This window comes from Xenia sp. Carnegie-2017, unplaced genomic scaffold, assembly GCF_021976095.1.
Source record: "Xenia sp. Carnegie-2017 unplaced genomic scaffold, XeniaSp_v1 HiC_scaffold_3, whole genome shotgun sequence".
Classification (NCBI taxonomy): Eukaryota; Metazoa; Cnidaria; class Anthozoa; order Malacalcyonacea; family Xeniidae; genus Xenia; species Xenia sp. Carnegie-2017.
This window is the reverse complement of record NW_025813493.1, coordinates 9,908,713-9,925,931: the sequence shown is the minus strand read 5'-3', so window position 1 is coordinate 9,925,931 and position 17,219 is coordinate 9,908,713. Positions and strand designations below refer to the sequence as shown.

General features: G+C 31.9%; 1 long non-coding RNA gene across 1 annotated transcript in view; it reads right to left on the bottom strand.

Moving 5' to 3' along the window:
• Positions 1 to 8,473: 8,473 nt before the first annotated feature.
• Positions 8,474 to 17,219, bottom strand: part of LOC124454307 — a 23,332-nt gene continuing 14,586 nt past the window's right edge. Inside the window, exon 2 of the long non-coding RNA XR_006951394.1 lies at positions 8,474 to 8,716. This is a non-coding gene — a long non-coding RNA (uncharacterized LOC124454307). The remainder of the gene's footprint in view (positions 8,717 to 17,219) is intronic.

Sequence of the window (17,219 nt, the reverse complement as noted above, 5' to 3'; positions counted from 1 at the left end):
GTTGTTTGAAGCTGAACTCATGTTGCTTCCGATAAGTTTATTTATAACATTCAATGAAAACTTCTACATTGCAAGAAACTACAAAAACTACAAGTAAGCACATGCTCATACAGGTATTTTAAATAAAAGACGCTACATTGTTGGTTGATGATAATTTATCATGAAATTAAGTTCACAATGATAGGGCGACATTATTACACAATTAACTACACTTTCCTTATTTCATTATAAAGACGTGGCTTGGCAAACACTTTACTTTACACTTATACATGTGGCAGTGTCCTTTTGGCTACATAGAAAATGTTGAAAATGATCCAATTAAACTTTACTTGTTGTCTTTGTAAATATATTTACTAAATTATCTTCCTTGGCAATTAATTAAGTTCATTGTTCCGCGCTACCTGCACTTTCTTCTAATGAAATGGTTTTTAATTTCTATGTGTTGAGACGTTTTTTTTTTAAAAGCTGGGTTCTTTTCTGATATTATTGCTCCCTGGTTGTGTGCTTTGATTTTCGCGACACTGTTCTTTTCCACTATGCTTAAATCACTGCACACAAATTAAAGCTGTACACTCTGTTTTACATGCAGAAAGTAAAACCATTTGCTTTTTTCCTATTCTTTGAGGATATCAGAGATCCTTCTTCTGATATTGAAAAACCATTTCTATCACTACCCAATCTAAATTTTTACTCGTTATCTTCTTGTGAAATATTTCGTAAGGTGTCTTTGCTTGCAGAATAACTTAAGCTCATTAAGCTGCGCTGCATTTCACTTCTATTAAAATGGTATTTGATCTCTATGTGTGTATAGACGTTTTTGTGAAAAGTTGCGTACTTTAAGTTGCTAATTTTATCGGTCCCTGGTTATTTGCATTGACTTTTGCGCTTCTGTTTTCTTCCACTATGCCTAAATTGCAACATAATTGTTATAAAAATTTACGCTCTGCTTCACAAATAGAAAGTAAAACCATTTAAATCTTTCAACAAGGCTCCAACTACAAACATAAAGTATACGAAAGGGTCTGTGAGTAAGTGCCTAAACCTTTCTTCGGTCAAGTAAATTATTTTATGTTTCATTCCTGTTTCTGCCACTTTGTTTGAGACAATACAGGGCCTTACACTGTATTTAATTTGTAAACGAACTTTTCTCCGTTCTTAGTCCTATAATTTAAATAACCCTGTACTTGTTTAAATAAACATCCCTGTCAACTGAATATTCCAACCACAGAATAGATATCTTGACAGAAGGTCCACTCGTGTCGGAACCTTTAATATTCGTGTTCCCCACTTTTTAGAAGCAATTTCTAAGGAGACACGCCTTCTAACAAGATACTTCCGCTAGATCGCAATAGAAAATATAGATGTTTATACAAATATATTGTTTTGCACTACAAAGTTTGGAGCCTTATCTCATTCGAAAGAGGACAACTCTTTGTAAAAATTGATAAATTGTGGTGATCAACAAGACTAACTCGATTGATCCGCTTCTAAATAAGAATTTGCTACGTTATTTAATCTATAACATTAATCAACTGCACGCTTACTGGAGATAGCAGTTATGCTATGCTAGCTGGCTTATTTTCGACTTGAGATGGGTACCTTCTTGTGTTCTCAACTTAATCGTAAAGCTTTTCCTCCAGTTTTTTAGTTTCTTGCTCTGAATTGCAGCAGGTTTATAGTACAAAGTGATGGGCATATTTCATTATCCGTTTTACTTTTGTCAATCACAAATTTATCGACTCCATCAAAAATTTTACCATACTCGCTCTATTTTCGTGGTTTATGAGTGATATAGTAGGTAAGGTGGACTCCTATTGTCACATCCCACAAAAATCCCTTTTTTACCTCTTGGCTCGAGCTTTCTGGGATTCTGTACGTATTAGCAAAAACACATTGAACCGAACCATGCATTTTACTAATATTAGACTTGAATCTCGTTAGATCCTCACTTGCAATTATTTCAAATCTATTATTGCTGCACCTGTTTGAAATATATGCAGATGCCATTACTGCATAAATTTACAACAACTTTGGTAATTTTGATTCTACTGGTAACCATTTGGCCATATTAAATAAATTTGACGAGTCGCTTTCTTCCGTCACATTTTGGTGAGGCGAATAACTCTCAATGAACAATGTCTCCTGCTTGATTAGACTATTATTTAAAAGAAGTTTGAACTCATATCCTGCAAAATGTCCTAAATTATCACTTTTGATAAATTTTAGTTTTCCTTTGTTTGCAATTTCAGCAATAAATTCAATAAGCATCTCTTGATATTATATATTCAAACAAAAGAATATTTAGCTACATAACCCACAGTTGTTAATTATCTCATTTCACAACACTACTCGTGCAATATGCATAAATGTACATCATTAGATTATACTTTTGAGCAATTTTTCTAATAATAATACTGATTTTTCTACAATTCGTTTTCAAAAATATTACATTGCCATTAATTGCAAAAACGTTCTCTCAATTTTATTCAAACAATTCCTAAAAAAAATCACGCTTTCTGCAAAAAAGAATCTGCAAAGAAATGTCTCTTTTGTTATGTTGCTTTTGAAACAGATTATTGAAAGGAAAACAATGAATTGTGTGACAGGGAAAATTTATTACTAATTGCAAAAAATAAACATCTCAAAAAACATTTCCTTTTAATGTTTAAATTATTCAACAGCTTAATTCCATTGACGTAATTTCATTAGGTGCGCAGTCTGACTCGCGCTACACTCAGCAAACGCCGATCAAATATTGCATATTGCGCCCGCGATGAAATAGTAAAAATAGGCACGCAGTGCGTACATGTGGGTAGCCTCTAAAGCTTAGCAGCGATAAGCCGAGCAAAAATCATGGTTCAGCAACTAAGCTTAATGCGAAACCGGTGAAATAATGTCGATAAAAAGAACGGTCTTTATTATTGCTACTGTTGACAATCATAACCTACACATGTCTGATATTGTATGATAGTGTGTCCCATCACCTGTGCAATAAAGAGGGCCAGTCAGACTCAAACACCCAAGACCACTCCCTCTAATGAATGCTTTGTTGCAGTCTACGACATGGATGTTGAATGTGGTAATTAAAGAATTACATCTGTAGAACCAACGGTATTAATGCATCTTCCTCCTTTGCCACAAGGATAAAAGCAACATTCGTTGACTTCTGTTACAATAAAAAAGTTCATAAATCAGTAGAGAATTTGGATGTAACATCATGAACAACGTTTGTATAAAAGCTTACCCCCAATCACAATTACTACAAATTCATCTAATATCTTTTCAAGGCCTGTGTTGCACTCAATGAGTGTGAGTGTTAGTGAGCTTTTATAATAAGGACAAAATTTGCACAAACATAACATGCATATCATACATAAAACTTACGAACTTGAATACATCAGCAGTATTTTTGCAACTTCTTTTATGTTCATTTAACAACTGTTTGAAATTTTTGACTGCAGGTATGAACTCAACTGACAAGGGCCACTTTTTAAATCATCCTAATATTGCTAAGAGCAATTATATTTTTCCAGTTATATTTATTTAAAATTGTTTGATCACTTGATGGTAAACGATAAACGAAAAGATTTTTTTAGCTAAACGAAATTCTAATATAAACTTTAGCAGCAGTGGCTAAAGTCTCTATGATGTTGTAAATCTGCTCAGCCCATCTCCGCCAAAATTTTTTTTAGAAATTTCAAATTTTCTTTTAAAATGTGATAACAGTTAAATATTCTAAAATTCTGAGAATATATGCAGAAAAGTAAGCATTTCCAATTCCATTCATACTTATTCCTTCATTATCTCTAATCGGCTTTATTTTTTGTAAAATATTACAGCTTCAAGATTTTAAGAGAATCGATCTTTGAAAACAGGGAAATAAGTTTATTTAATTATTTGAAAATAAAGAAGTTTAAGAGCATGCGCACAGATGTAATTACCAAGTACTATACGTCTGTCATGACTTTACACTACTCGTTCAATGACGTACGTATTGATGCAAAATAAACAACGAACATCGCTTGCATTGTATTTAATGCTGTTAACCACATTTCAAAAATGTGTCGTTATTGCGCGCATGTTGCTTGTGTCTTTGAAGAGAAAAAATATCAAATTTAATTTTCTCGTAACGTCTCAACACATATCATCGTGTTAATTTAACTCATAATTATCCGCGCCAATTTAAATTGCATGTTAATGTTGGTAAAAATGGGCAAACAGAAAACACGCTTTCTTGTCTAATTTTAACTCATGTAAAATTTTAGTGAATAAATGCTTACGGAAGTTTGTATGATCGTAGTATAGTCTATTTTAAGAATATGAATCGTCAATACCGATTTTGTCTTTAATGTAAGATTCTAAGGATCAATAAAACTTTATCAATGTAACTTTTACATGTATTATAATGAACAAGAAACCTATCAGGCGTCCACTCGAGCTACTCGATAGCGCAACGAAATTCACGTCAATGCATGTTGTAGTGTTGCAGTATAAAATATAAGTAAATCGTCTTTCATTATACGTGTCATTAGTGACGCTAAGGGGGAAAAGAATCCATTAAATAATTTGATTAGTTCAAGGACTTAGTGTCAGGCACGTGTAATTTATTGAATCTCGGTACAGTACAGAAATAATTAAAATTTAAACTCTGTCTTACCCTCGCTAGATTGAGCATTGATGACTAAGCTAATGCTAAGTACGTGGGGGTCTTTCACGGAGATTTATCAGACTGAAATGTTTTTGAAAGCGAGGTAAAGACACATTTATTACATTATTATTATTTGGTTTTGTTGAACAAAAATAACTATAGGTTTATGTAAATCATGTTACTTGTAATAAACCGTCGTTCCATCACATGAAAAATTGACTGGCAAGAACGTCTCTGAGTCATTCAAAGTACGCTTATTCACCGGAGTTGAGCCAACCATATAATAAAGTTTCTTTACGGATAGTTTTATCTAGGAAGATTATAAATCATATATGTTTCATCCTCACCGCAGTTATGGTGTACACCTGTGTCATTTGATTTAATAAAGATCTTTATTTTGTTTCAATAAGCATATTTCTTTGAATTTTTTTTCATTCCAACAAGAAAAGTTAACTTCCCATTAACTTTACTCTCCATTTCAAACTTCAACGAAAAAGTTTCTTGTTGTTTAAGATATTTAGAAAATCTTCTGCCATTAACTTACTAATACAAACGGCCCATTAAAATCCATGCACCACCCAGTGGTGACCAATATTGGGACATTGAATTGCTTCGGTGATATTTATGAGTTTGTTACTGTATGTGACTGGTAAAACTGTGTTCAGACCTCCCACTCCGGCACCAAGATCACCTAATTATTGTCTGTGCTGCATCAATATGGTAATCTGAAAGCCATACATTTAGATATAGAAGCACATCTTTCTGAGCATATGAAAACTTTATTCCTTGAATATCTACCCAACACTCCTCAGAATTTTGAATTTTCTCATTGTTGTTCAGTTTCATCTTTTTGGCTAGTTGCAAATAAGTCTTAACGAACAATGTCTCCTGCTTGATTAGACTATTACTTAAAAGAAATTTGAACTCATATCCTGCAAAATGTCCTCAATTATCACTTTTAATAAAGTTTAGTTTTCCTGTGGTTGCGATTTCAGCAAGAAATTCAATGAGCATCTCTTGACATCATATATTCGAACAAAAGAATATTTACCTACATAAAACCACTGTTGTTAATTATCTCATTTCACAACTAAATCTGGGCTAGAACTCGAAATGTCAAAACAAAACCGCAACGAAATGACAACATTGACACAATACAAAAATTACGAAATAATCCGATAGGACCTTCACAAATCAGCTCAAAAAATTAAACGAAACTCATTTTAATTCATTACATTCACTTGATTCTTTTCCTGTTCTTTTCCTATTTAATCTTGATTATCAGTAATTAATAGAGGTTTAGAAAGGCATTAAACTTGAAGAAATCTTTTCTTAATGTTAAGACATATCAAAATGTAGATCCAGGTGCTAAATGATGCTTCAATATTTTCAAATAATACATGTCTCAACGACATTTTGCAAAAAGATCAAAGTGATTTAATTACATGAAACATTCCACAAAAACAAAAAAAAATTATTCTGTGATGTTTTTCAGGGTAAATTACGCACAATTAAAGTTCTCTTTATTGCATATCCTTCGTGTTACTTTGAAACAGGGTGGAAACATTTGACATTTTAGTGCTTTTATCTCAAGTAACTTAAATATTAGGGTATAGTATTTTGAAAAATGAGGTAGAGAATACTTGATTACAAAAACATTTTATTTATTGTTTTTCTTCAAAATTTCTAAGATCCCATTTTGAACTTGTACGAAATTTTTATTATCAACAAAATCTGACATAAAGAAGCAAACTAATTGTAAGTGCTCTTCCTCGATGTAAGAGAGAATGAAAAAAAATGAAGAAAGAGTTATCACAAATCGACGCATTTTATCTTGTAACTTAATGTAGTATTAGTACGTTCATCAAAAATATTTTGGCGAAACAAACTTTGCACTTTGTTTTATTTGACTATTTTTTTAGCCTGTGTTCAGGCATATACCATCTAATTCAATATAGGCGGGATAACACTTCCAGGAAGTTATATAGCTATGTGTGTAACACACCGTTGTTGACGCTAGGTCGTTACTACTCAGCGAAATATTTGCCAGGCTACCAAGTGTAGTCGTTATAACACATTGAACTAAAATTAATGGAACGCTACTTAAAGCTAATAATTGAAGCCAAATGCCCAAATTTTACACCATACAAGCAAGATTTTACCCCTAGACACGTGTGGTTAAGTGTTTCGAGACTCTCGCTCGGAGTATAAATTGATTAACTTCACAAACGTATCTGGGGTAAAATCTCGCATTTCTAGGGTAAAATCACGGCTTCAAGAAATTATTAGGGTTTTGTTCAACAAGTGGCATTCTGTGTATTTTAGTTAAATGTTATAACACCATCTGCAATCATGTCACTATGTCGTTATGTTGTTGAGGTGTAAGGACCTAACAACAAAGATTACAAAGGTTTGATCGAATTATAAGTGTTCTTTCTAAAAAAAAGGGTAAAAAAAGTCGTTAAATAAAACGAAAATGTCTCACGTTTTTGATCTAGGAGTGTAAATGTACTCTATTGTAAACAAATTCTGTGAAAACCATTGACGTTTTAGCATTTCGTAAATATTTTGTCTAATAAAGCAAGGATGTTATTACAAATGAAGTAATTCATACACAAATTAATAAATAAAATATGTTTACTGCACGTGGTTGCACAGGCTTATGCAAACCGAGGAGACCTTTGGGAGAACTCGAGAGCAGATCAGTGCAAGCCTGAGACCGAATGTCGAGAGTTGCACATGCTCAAGAGTTTTTACCCCAGACACACTTGCATAAGCCAGCGCAAACACAAATAACATCTTTTAATTTTTTAAAAACTAACAATAATGCGAAAGGAAAAACCTTTATAATATTCTTTTAACGTGTAGTCATGATTAATTTGCGAATTCTCTTTGATTGATTGATTGATTTGATTGGTTGAGCTCAGATCGTTTTTCGCAGACTAATGAAAACACAGGTCTAAACCAATTAGCGCACGTGTTTCATTGTGTTTATTTTATAATAAGAAACAATGTCAAGCAAACGATACTTTAACGTTACATAACAGTATATTTTCTGAAATACCAAAACTTTCTGAGAGATATCGTACTGATCTGGTTATGATTCTTCACTGATATATGTCATGAGAAAGATTAACACTTCATTTTAGCTGTAGTCTGTACTAAGAAAAATTTTTAAAAAAATGAAATGTTTTCACTGATAATTTAAAATTTGCATTCATTTTACAATCATAAACATTTCAATTGAAGAAATGGTACTTTATGTTGTGCTGAATGTTTGATAAATCATACATGATTAGAAACATAATAATGCTTGAGTGCAATATCTGACGTCATTTTCTAGAAACGTCATCCACTTTCAGTGAGACAAAATGATTCTTAATACTTATTTCGATATCATATTCCAGACTTTTCTGATTCCCACAATGCATCAAATTATTGGTAAATCAGTCTACAGGATTAACAAGTCCCAACAGAAAAACTGAATGTCAAGATTTACAATAGATTGATTTTAAGATTTCTTTTAATTACAAAGTATGTCGAGGTTTGTCTCTCCTTTGGACACACATCATAAACAGATTTTATTAATTTTATTTTGATGCAATCGTGGTCATCTCTGGTTGGTGGGCAGTACAAGCGGCATGGTAGGTACCAATCACCAGCATTGTCTAGCGGAATCCACGCAATAACTTTATGTAATTTCAAAAGAAAATCTTACGGCTTGATTTGCCAATGGTTAAAGATAATGTAATTCAGTATATCATTTGATTTGTCAATAATATTTTATTCTTAACAGAAATAAAACTTCATCATTTTACATTTTTAATAGATTATGATAATATGTACATTTACTTTATATGATAATATGGTTGATTACAACTTGTTTACACGTAGTTTTGTATTACAGATACATTTCAACAGTGGATAAAATGTCAAACACACAGCATTTTCTACATAAGCTTTCAAATTTTCCACGACATATTTTACGAAAAGCATCTTCGATTAGAATTAGGTTTCTAGTGTATTTCTTTGACATGATTCCCCATCACTAGGATCTTTCATCATAGTCTACAAAATTTTATAAAATTTAATTCTCAGAAAAGTGATTTCCTGCTTTCAGTATATATGAAGGAATATAAGAAAACCCTATCTATGATGTGAACGGAAAAAGATTTCGCAAATTTTGGCCAGTTTCAAATTTTGTCCATAAATACTACTTGTGTTTGCCAAGTCTTACCATAATCATATTAAAACAGTTTCATCCATTGTCATAATCATAGCATTGTTCCTTGGTAGCAATAGAAAGTTGAAGCACGTAATTTTTTGCAATGAAACGTAAAAGAACAATACAATACACTACAAAAAATTAATGCATCAACTGTCTTCCTGTGTGCAAGAAGTAGTATGCATGGAGCATGATAATACAAGCAATGTTCAAAGAGAACACCAATCTGGTAAAGAATCATTTGCAAATGGGCAGTATGATTCAATAATGCAGGATGTAACAGATACCAATGAGAACATACACATCATTCATGAATACATAAAACTGTGTGCATTATACTCAGATTCTCCCACAGCTGCTGCAATATGGCTGTGCTTTTCACATACTGAAAGGGAAGTATCAAACAAACACAAAGCAAATGCATTTTGAAAACATGTAAATGCCCCATCCTTATGTTTTCAATGAATTAATGGATGGTGAGCATAATATTCTGCATTCTGAAAAAATTCAATGCTGGTAAGTCAACATAGATAGAGTGATAAACTTTCATCACCTACCATTGAAATGGAGCATGCATTCTAAACACAGTTCCCATCAGCCAGTGTTTTAAACATAAAGAAGTATTTGCATTATTCAAAGAAAGAAAGGGATAAATACCAAACTTACATTTACCTTCAATCTACATAAAAATGATAAGAGTACGCAGTGTATATTATAAACACATATTTTGATAAATTAGAGAAAAGATCATGAATAAGGTGTTTTTAGTGGAGCTGCTTGATGATGTTGTGTAAAACAGTTGGTAGATTTCCTGCACAAGTAAATCTAAACTATACAGGTAGTGTATAGTTTAGATTTACTATAGTTTAGTTTAGAGTGTCTAAACTATACAGGTAGTAAATTATAGCACTTTGATGTCACATGAAAACATAGTGAAACCATATGTATAAACTAACACATATTACTAACACATATTTCATAACATCTATAATCATAAATAATGTTACTTTATTGGTACACGATTTCCTTTGTAAGGTTAATGGTTAAGTTTTTTAGGTATATCATAGTTTGAAAACACTGTAAAACACACAGTTAATCAATTCATCGTGCATTATTCAATTTTTTGCCAGACCAAGAAATGCATAATATAGTTAGTTAGAATCATGAATATACTATCATCATGTATCCCAGCCTAAAACAATAGAAGACTCATAAATATTTTAACATGAAATAATTAAGAAAAGTAGCCTTTGATTTTGATCGTCCTCTCTGACTCTTAGGAAACTGTAGTTTTCAAATTTCGCACGGTTGCACTGTTATCTGTTAACAATCCCCTACACGATTTCGTCTCTCAGAAATAGCTTTTTCGCATTGTTCTCGAAGCAATATTAATTCACTAGTGAAGTGATATCCTTCGAGTTATAATGCTAAAAAAGGTCGATGACTTTCGATAAAACAATGGAATCCATGTTTTTAACCGGAATTGTCAAGAATATTGTCCGAATATAAACTGACAACACGCACGGCACGCGTAAGTGGATATTAGGATTAAGTAATTTTTAATTCAGTCGAATTACTCTGAAATTGCGCAATAAATATTGCGCAGCCGTGGCCAACTGTGATCTGCCACAATCAGGTGATCAAAATTGTGAGCTTTAATTGGTTAGACACCCTTTAGAATAAAGTCACTGTGCCAAAAATTCCGAAATTGGCAAGAAAGCGCTCACTGACCATGTCCAATGGTAAAATTTGCGGCGCCTTTTTAATCGTAACAGCAAAACTGGACTCCGAACAGCAATCGAGTTACGTTTTGTAGGATAATCGGATTACATTAGGCAAATCGAAACGGCGGAATAATACGATGATTTATAAAATCTGTCGCTTAAATGCAAATTTCGAGTACGTCAACAATGCAGTTCATGTGTTTTTTTCAGTGTTTTTGGTTAAAAATAGACTCAATAAACTGAAGAAACTAAGAAAATGTATGTTTTAAGTCTGAATTTAAAGAATTTTTGTCGAATTCTGACCGTCCAGTGCCACATTTGATACCCCATGGATCCGCCCCTGTATAATACGTATTTACCGGCTGTGAGGTCCGTATACGGAAAAAATATTTTCACCAGTTCTGCAACTTAATGTTGAGACTAAAATTGGATGCTTTTTAGCAAACTTCGCTTTGTCTGGACAGTAAAATGCATTCTTGCAACGACATCTTTCATCTGAATACACCTTGCTTACTCGTTAAACAATTTAGATCGCTTTCAAATCAATTTTATAAAATTTGCATTTCACTTCGTAAACAAATACTTTGCGAAAAAATATGTTGCGACTAACATTGGATTTTCTACAAACTTTGCTTCGTCTGGATAGTAAAATTCACTCTGGCTATGATAAATTTTATCTTAAGACATTCTGCCTACTCGTTCAACAATTTACATCTCTTTTAAATCAATTTTAAAAATTTACATTTCAATTCGCAAGCAAAAACATTGCAAAAAAATACCATTTGTGTCCACGGGCAGATATGCGTAAAAAGCTACCCGCTCGCGCAGCAAATCAAATTCCTGGAAATCAAAAAAATATCGCTTTGACAGCTAAAAAAATAAATGTATATTATTTACCGGAGCTTTGAGACCTCGTGAAAATATTTTTTCCGTAAGGACCGACCTAAACGGTAATTAACATAAAGTTATTATACCACACAAGCTTCTGATATTTGAAAGAAGTACAAATTACTTCTTCAAAAGTAAAATTCACTTTGTTATGATGACTTTCATCTGAATACACTGTGCTTTATCGCTGAACAATTTACATCGCTTTTAAATCAATTTTAGAACTTTAAATTTTTATTTGTAACTAACTTATTGCTAAAAAATATCTCTTTTGGATCATAATTAAGATATCGTAAAAAGATGCCCACTGCTTCAGCCAATCAGATTGCGAGAAATCAGAAATATCGCTTCGTTTGCATAAATGAAAAAATGAATTGAAATATTTTCGTGAAATTTAGAAAAATTCTATGAGGTTCTCACACATCATAAGGTAAAATTTAAGTTCACCATTGTATAACCTGTATTATTTTAAGTAAAATTACCAATGTTCACAATTAAACATTATTCTGAAAAAAATACAAAGAAAATTTTACGATGAAGTTCAGAACTTCAACATGCTTTATTCGCCGATAAGATGTAGCCATGGCTATCTCTCAGTAGACTAATTAAATTCGTCGCTTCAGTCTTTTTCTATATTTTGCAGGAATCTCTTATAGGTTTTGATAGTAAAACATTTTGTCATAGAGCATTTATAAAAACTTACAAGAGGAAGTGTACAATAACGATCAATAACAACGATCTCATATAAATCTTCTGCCACAATCAGGATACCATGTTCTTCTTCTGCAATAGTATGAGCCTGGGGTATTATAGCATAAGTAACAAACTCCACAAGGAGAATGAGAGCATTCGTTTTCATCTATAATAATAAAAAGTCAAAAAAGCTGTAATAACTTGAAATAAACAGCAAGACAAATGCCTGCTTTTTAAAGTCTTACCCCTAACCACACACACAGAATGAAATTTTAAAATCTCCTCGCAAATTTTCATGGGGTAGCTATAATTTGAAATATTTTGGAAAAAAACATGACATTGTTGAATACATTAAATTGCCATTACTTGGCAGGAGCGAGATTTCTGTGTTGCAATCATTGAGTATGAGTATGATTGAAGTTTTAGAATACGGGCAAAATTCAGTAAATTCACGCAAAAATACTCATTCATCATATATCATACACCATTTGTATCATATATGAAACATATTACCTTGTATACATCAAAAATGTTGAGACTACTATTACAAAAAAATTCTTAAAATCACTTGACCAACATTTTTTCATGTCAGGGTCAGGCAGACTTTATAATGTTTTTGTAAATTCCACTGACGGGTTGCTAATATAATCAAAACTAATATTACGCTTGACAATATTGTTTCCGTTATATTGATTTCAAACTGATTGCCTACTTGATGGTACTTGATAAACTAAAAGATTTTTATATTAAACGGAAGTCTCAGGGAGGTAGTAGATCAGAGATGATCTCCCCAACAGATGATATTTGTCAGAAATTTTAAAGTTATAAGGAAATGTAACAAAAACTAATTATTCTTAAATTCAGGGAAAAATGCTGCAATAAGAGTAATTCAATTGAGAATTCAATACAAAACCTACTATATCTCCAATCTACTTTTTCTTTATGTGCTTGCTGTTGTCATTGTTGATTGATTGATAAACTTTATTTAAACTCATTAATAAGCCTTTTTAGCAATAGCTACATGAAAAATGGCAATTGCACTTTTGCACTACACATAACTTTTTGACCATATGTGTTAACTCAAATGACAGATAACATATTTTAGACCAAGAACCTAAGAATATTATAAACAATGACGTGGCCTTTAGTTAGGAAATAAAAGTTGTTTAATGTATTTGCACAGGCTTATGCCATACCCAAGGAGACTTTTGGAAGTTAGAGCTTGAGAGCTGATCAAGAATTTGAAATTTCTCACAAAACGTCTCTAAGGTTTGCATAAGCCGGTGCAAACACGAAAAAATCATTTATTTCTTTCATAAAGCAAAAATAAAGTGAAACAGACAAATTGAAAACAGACATTTCAACTTTACCCCTAAAATGTATTTATGATCGATTTGTAATTTGATTGATTTGATTGGTTGAATTCATATCTGTTTTGCACATACTAATGAAAACTTAGCTATTGACCAATCAGAACCACATTTCACTGTCTTTACTTATAAATTGATTTCTAATTAAGTGAATGCCAACTTTATGTTGGTTTCACATAAAATGCTCACTTTAAACAAACTTAAGTCAGTTCTAATGTAACATAAACCACTATTTATTATGTATTTAGCTTTTAATTCACATAATCAGCAGGAGACTTTCGAGAAATGCCCTTCTTGAGTTAGGTAATAATTTGTGGATTTGAACACAAAAACTTTATATTAAATTGTCTTTTCAAGCATTTCCCATATTTTATGATTTAAAGCAGTTTTCAGAGAATTTTCACGAAGTCACGCAAGTTTGCAACATAAGTTGAAAGATCTAGAAAGACCAACTTACCGATACATTTCTTTTTGGATTTGTCATTGTAATATCCAGTGGAGCATAGGCATACGTAGGAGCCTGGGATATTTATGCATGAGTGATCAATGCCACAAGGAGAAGACTGACATTCGCCGATATCTAATATTTTACAATAAAGTTGTTTGAAATTGTGTACCAAACAATAAGCAACATTATGTCCAATAAAAAGATGTGTAATAAATAAATATGAAATTTTTTGTTTAATTTATTACTTTTGAAAATTTCTTAATTGATTTTACGAAAATGTAAAAACATAATTCTCCTAAAATTTTAATACATGTATTTGATATGAACAAATCAACATCTAAAACGTCAAATAACTTCTGTAACAATTGAGAGTATAGTGAGATCTGTGATTTTTGGGACTGTATGTATTAGTAATTTATTTGTAACACAACATTCTAGATTCGCTTAGACAAATATTTTTGTAAATCATTCAGACTACGTTTGATTTTTAACAACAAGAATGAGTATATTAACATAATACGTTATTTAACGATCATTCACTGTACACGATAGATGATTGCTCACCAAGGGCTACAAGCAGAACCACACATAAGAAAGTTAATACTGGTCGTGGGATTGATAAGGCGGCATTATGATATAAATCACTCCTAGTTCTTACATAGCTAATAGGACTATGAATTATGAAGTGTGACGTGTACCCACGACGGTTGCTATTTTGAATTATTTTCATCGTTAAAAAAAACGAAAAACAACTTGGCCATTTAAAGCAATGAGATTAGCTTTGGAAAAATTTACACTTCAGGGGCATATTAATTATCTTATCCTGTCGTTGCAAGTGTCGGAAAATTTGAGTTTGTTAATTCAAGATGTTGGATTATCTTTGCAAACGAAAATGCATCGACTAACAAAATTATATGAAATTAAAGCATATCATCTATACCAAATAAGCTCGACGGTTTACCCGCAATAAATCTTGGTGTGGTTTACAAGAAGTGGAAAAATCATATTTGATCCAAGCATGTCGTCATTGATATGCATATCTTAGTATGATTAGAAGTGGTATTTGGAGACGTTGCATCTTGCCGTAAAATTTTAAAAAATATTATTCAATCAAGCCTTGTGCATTGTTCCATCAAGCACTGTTCATTCTTAAATTTATTGTTTTCTAAGTAAATCAACCAGAAAAACCAACAAAACAAGACTAAATACAAGCAGGTTGGCTACGCCCAGGTCCAAAACTAAAACGTTGATTAAGGGGGGGGGGGTGAATATTCATATATGTGCGAATATTCATGTTTTGTGACCTAATGTGCTCAGCAGTAGGGCGTGACCGACAAAAAAGTTATGTAAATAGGAATTGATAAGAAGGTATGGCATTTTTATTATTGCCTAAAAGCAGGTCTTTTGAAATTATATAAGTTTGGGGAAGCTTCTTCTAAGGTTCCGTTTTTCAAAAAAATTACTCGGGCAAACCTATTACTAAACATAACCCTCAATTATTTTTGATATTTAAATAACCATTACCTGCATACCAGTTCTTTATTAAATTGACATCTTTAAGTATGAACCAAGATATACTTGCAATTTTTCAGATTGGCCAAATGTGTTACCACATTATTATTAGTTGAATATGTTAAACTATTTTTGGCATTAAGAGAATCATTTGTCTTCAAGCCATTAATATTTCATCTTGGGCCATTGATTAATCACTCTTAGTTGCACAAAAAGTTTAAAATTCGCTTTTAGTGCTCAACAATCCGCTACATGGTCGAAATAATTCTCTAGTTCTAACATTTTTTTTGGCAGGAAAACCATAACTAAAGATTTCACCCATTTTACCACAAAATAGTACATTCGTGTAAAGTACCTAATGTATTGATAATTATAGAAGCTACTCACAGTTTAAATTACGTCTCTCACGTTGACAAATGAATTTGAAGTTGTTTACACATCGAACATCATTCCACTTGGATTTATAATTTAAGTCATAAATTACAACACAGTCCTCTACACCACCATAATTATTAGGTTCTCCCCGATACCATAATGGGAAACTGGGCTTGCCATTTTGAACTGTGTAGAATTGACTGTCACTTTTATTACGATACAAACCAATAAAATGACCTTTAAGGCGTTTTCTTGAGATAATTATGGAAATGGCATTATTCTCAGCATTATTCTTTGGAACAGCAAGATCTCCTCCCTTCTGTTGACAAATTTTTCTTGCTTTATTCCATGTTGCTGCTTTTGCACTGAAGAAATAACAAGATGATTCTATATGCAACCAATCAGAAGGACAGCTTGCTAGACGAATGGAAAAATAAATAAGACAACAATAACAAGTAATTGTTTTCAGAATGATATGTACAAATAGAATAGAATATTTAATATGCACTTTGAAACTGTAAAAGCGGATTAAAAATGCTTAAACAGGCAGGATTGTGTTTTGCAGACAGATGTTGCTTAAAACATTTCTTTCAATACCTAAAGGTTTTTTAAGTAATGCGGAGGGTGTTTGAGCTGGTTTTGTAGAGTAGCCACAGGTTGCAGAGTAAAGTATAATAGAATACAATTCTTAAAAAAATTGTATAGAAATTGTGAAAGAAATAAAAGAAATTGATTGTGAAGTTTATGTAGTCCGGCTAACACTTGAAATTTTAATCATAAGGGGAAACCTTTGTGTTTAAATGGATGGTTATTATAATCGTTAAGTATTGATGTGGATTTGTTATGTATTTATATTGTGCATAATGAGCAGTCTGTTTTAGACTAAAAACTAATTCATTCCATAATATTTTAATCAAGAGAGAAATACTAAAATAAGAAATCATAACGCCAAAAATGTGCATGAACTTGAGGTGAGCTGTCAAACATAGCTCATTTTTACGCCCATTTCAAATAACATTCCTAATTTTGCAGATTAAAGTCAATTTCATTGTAATGTGTGTTTACATGAAATTTTTCGTTCCGAATAAACAATTCCAGTCTAACTCTAATAGCGTTAAATTGAATAGTGTTGTTATTTGAAATTTTATTAAACCCAGTAGAAATTAGATGCGAATTACTGAAAAACGTTATTACAAATTATTTGCAGACATTTTTTGAACTTATTAATTGTACCTCTTAAAAATATTGCTTATTTGGGTTTTTAAAGGAAGTGAATGCTCAACAGTACAACCTAATTCTCTTACATCGAAAATTAAAAATTGCAATTTTTCAGATT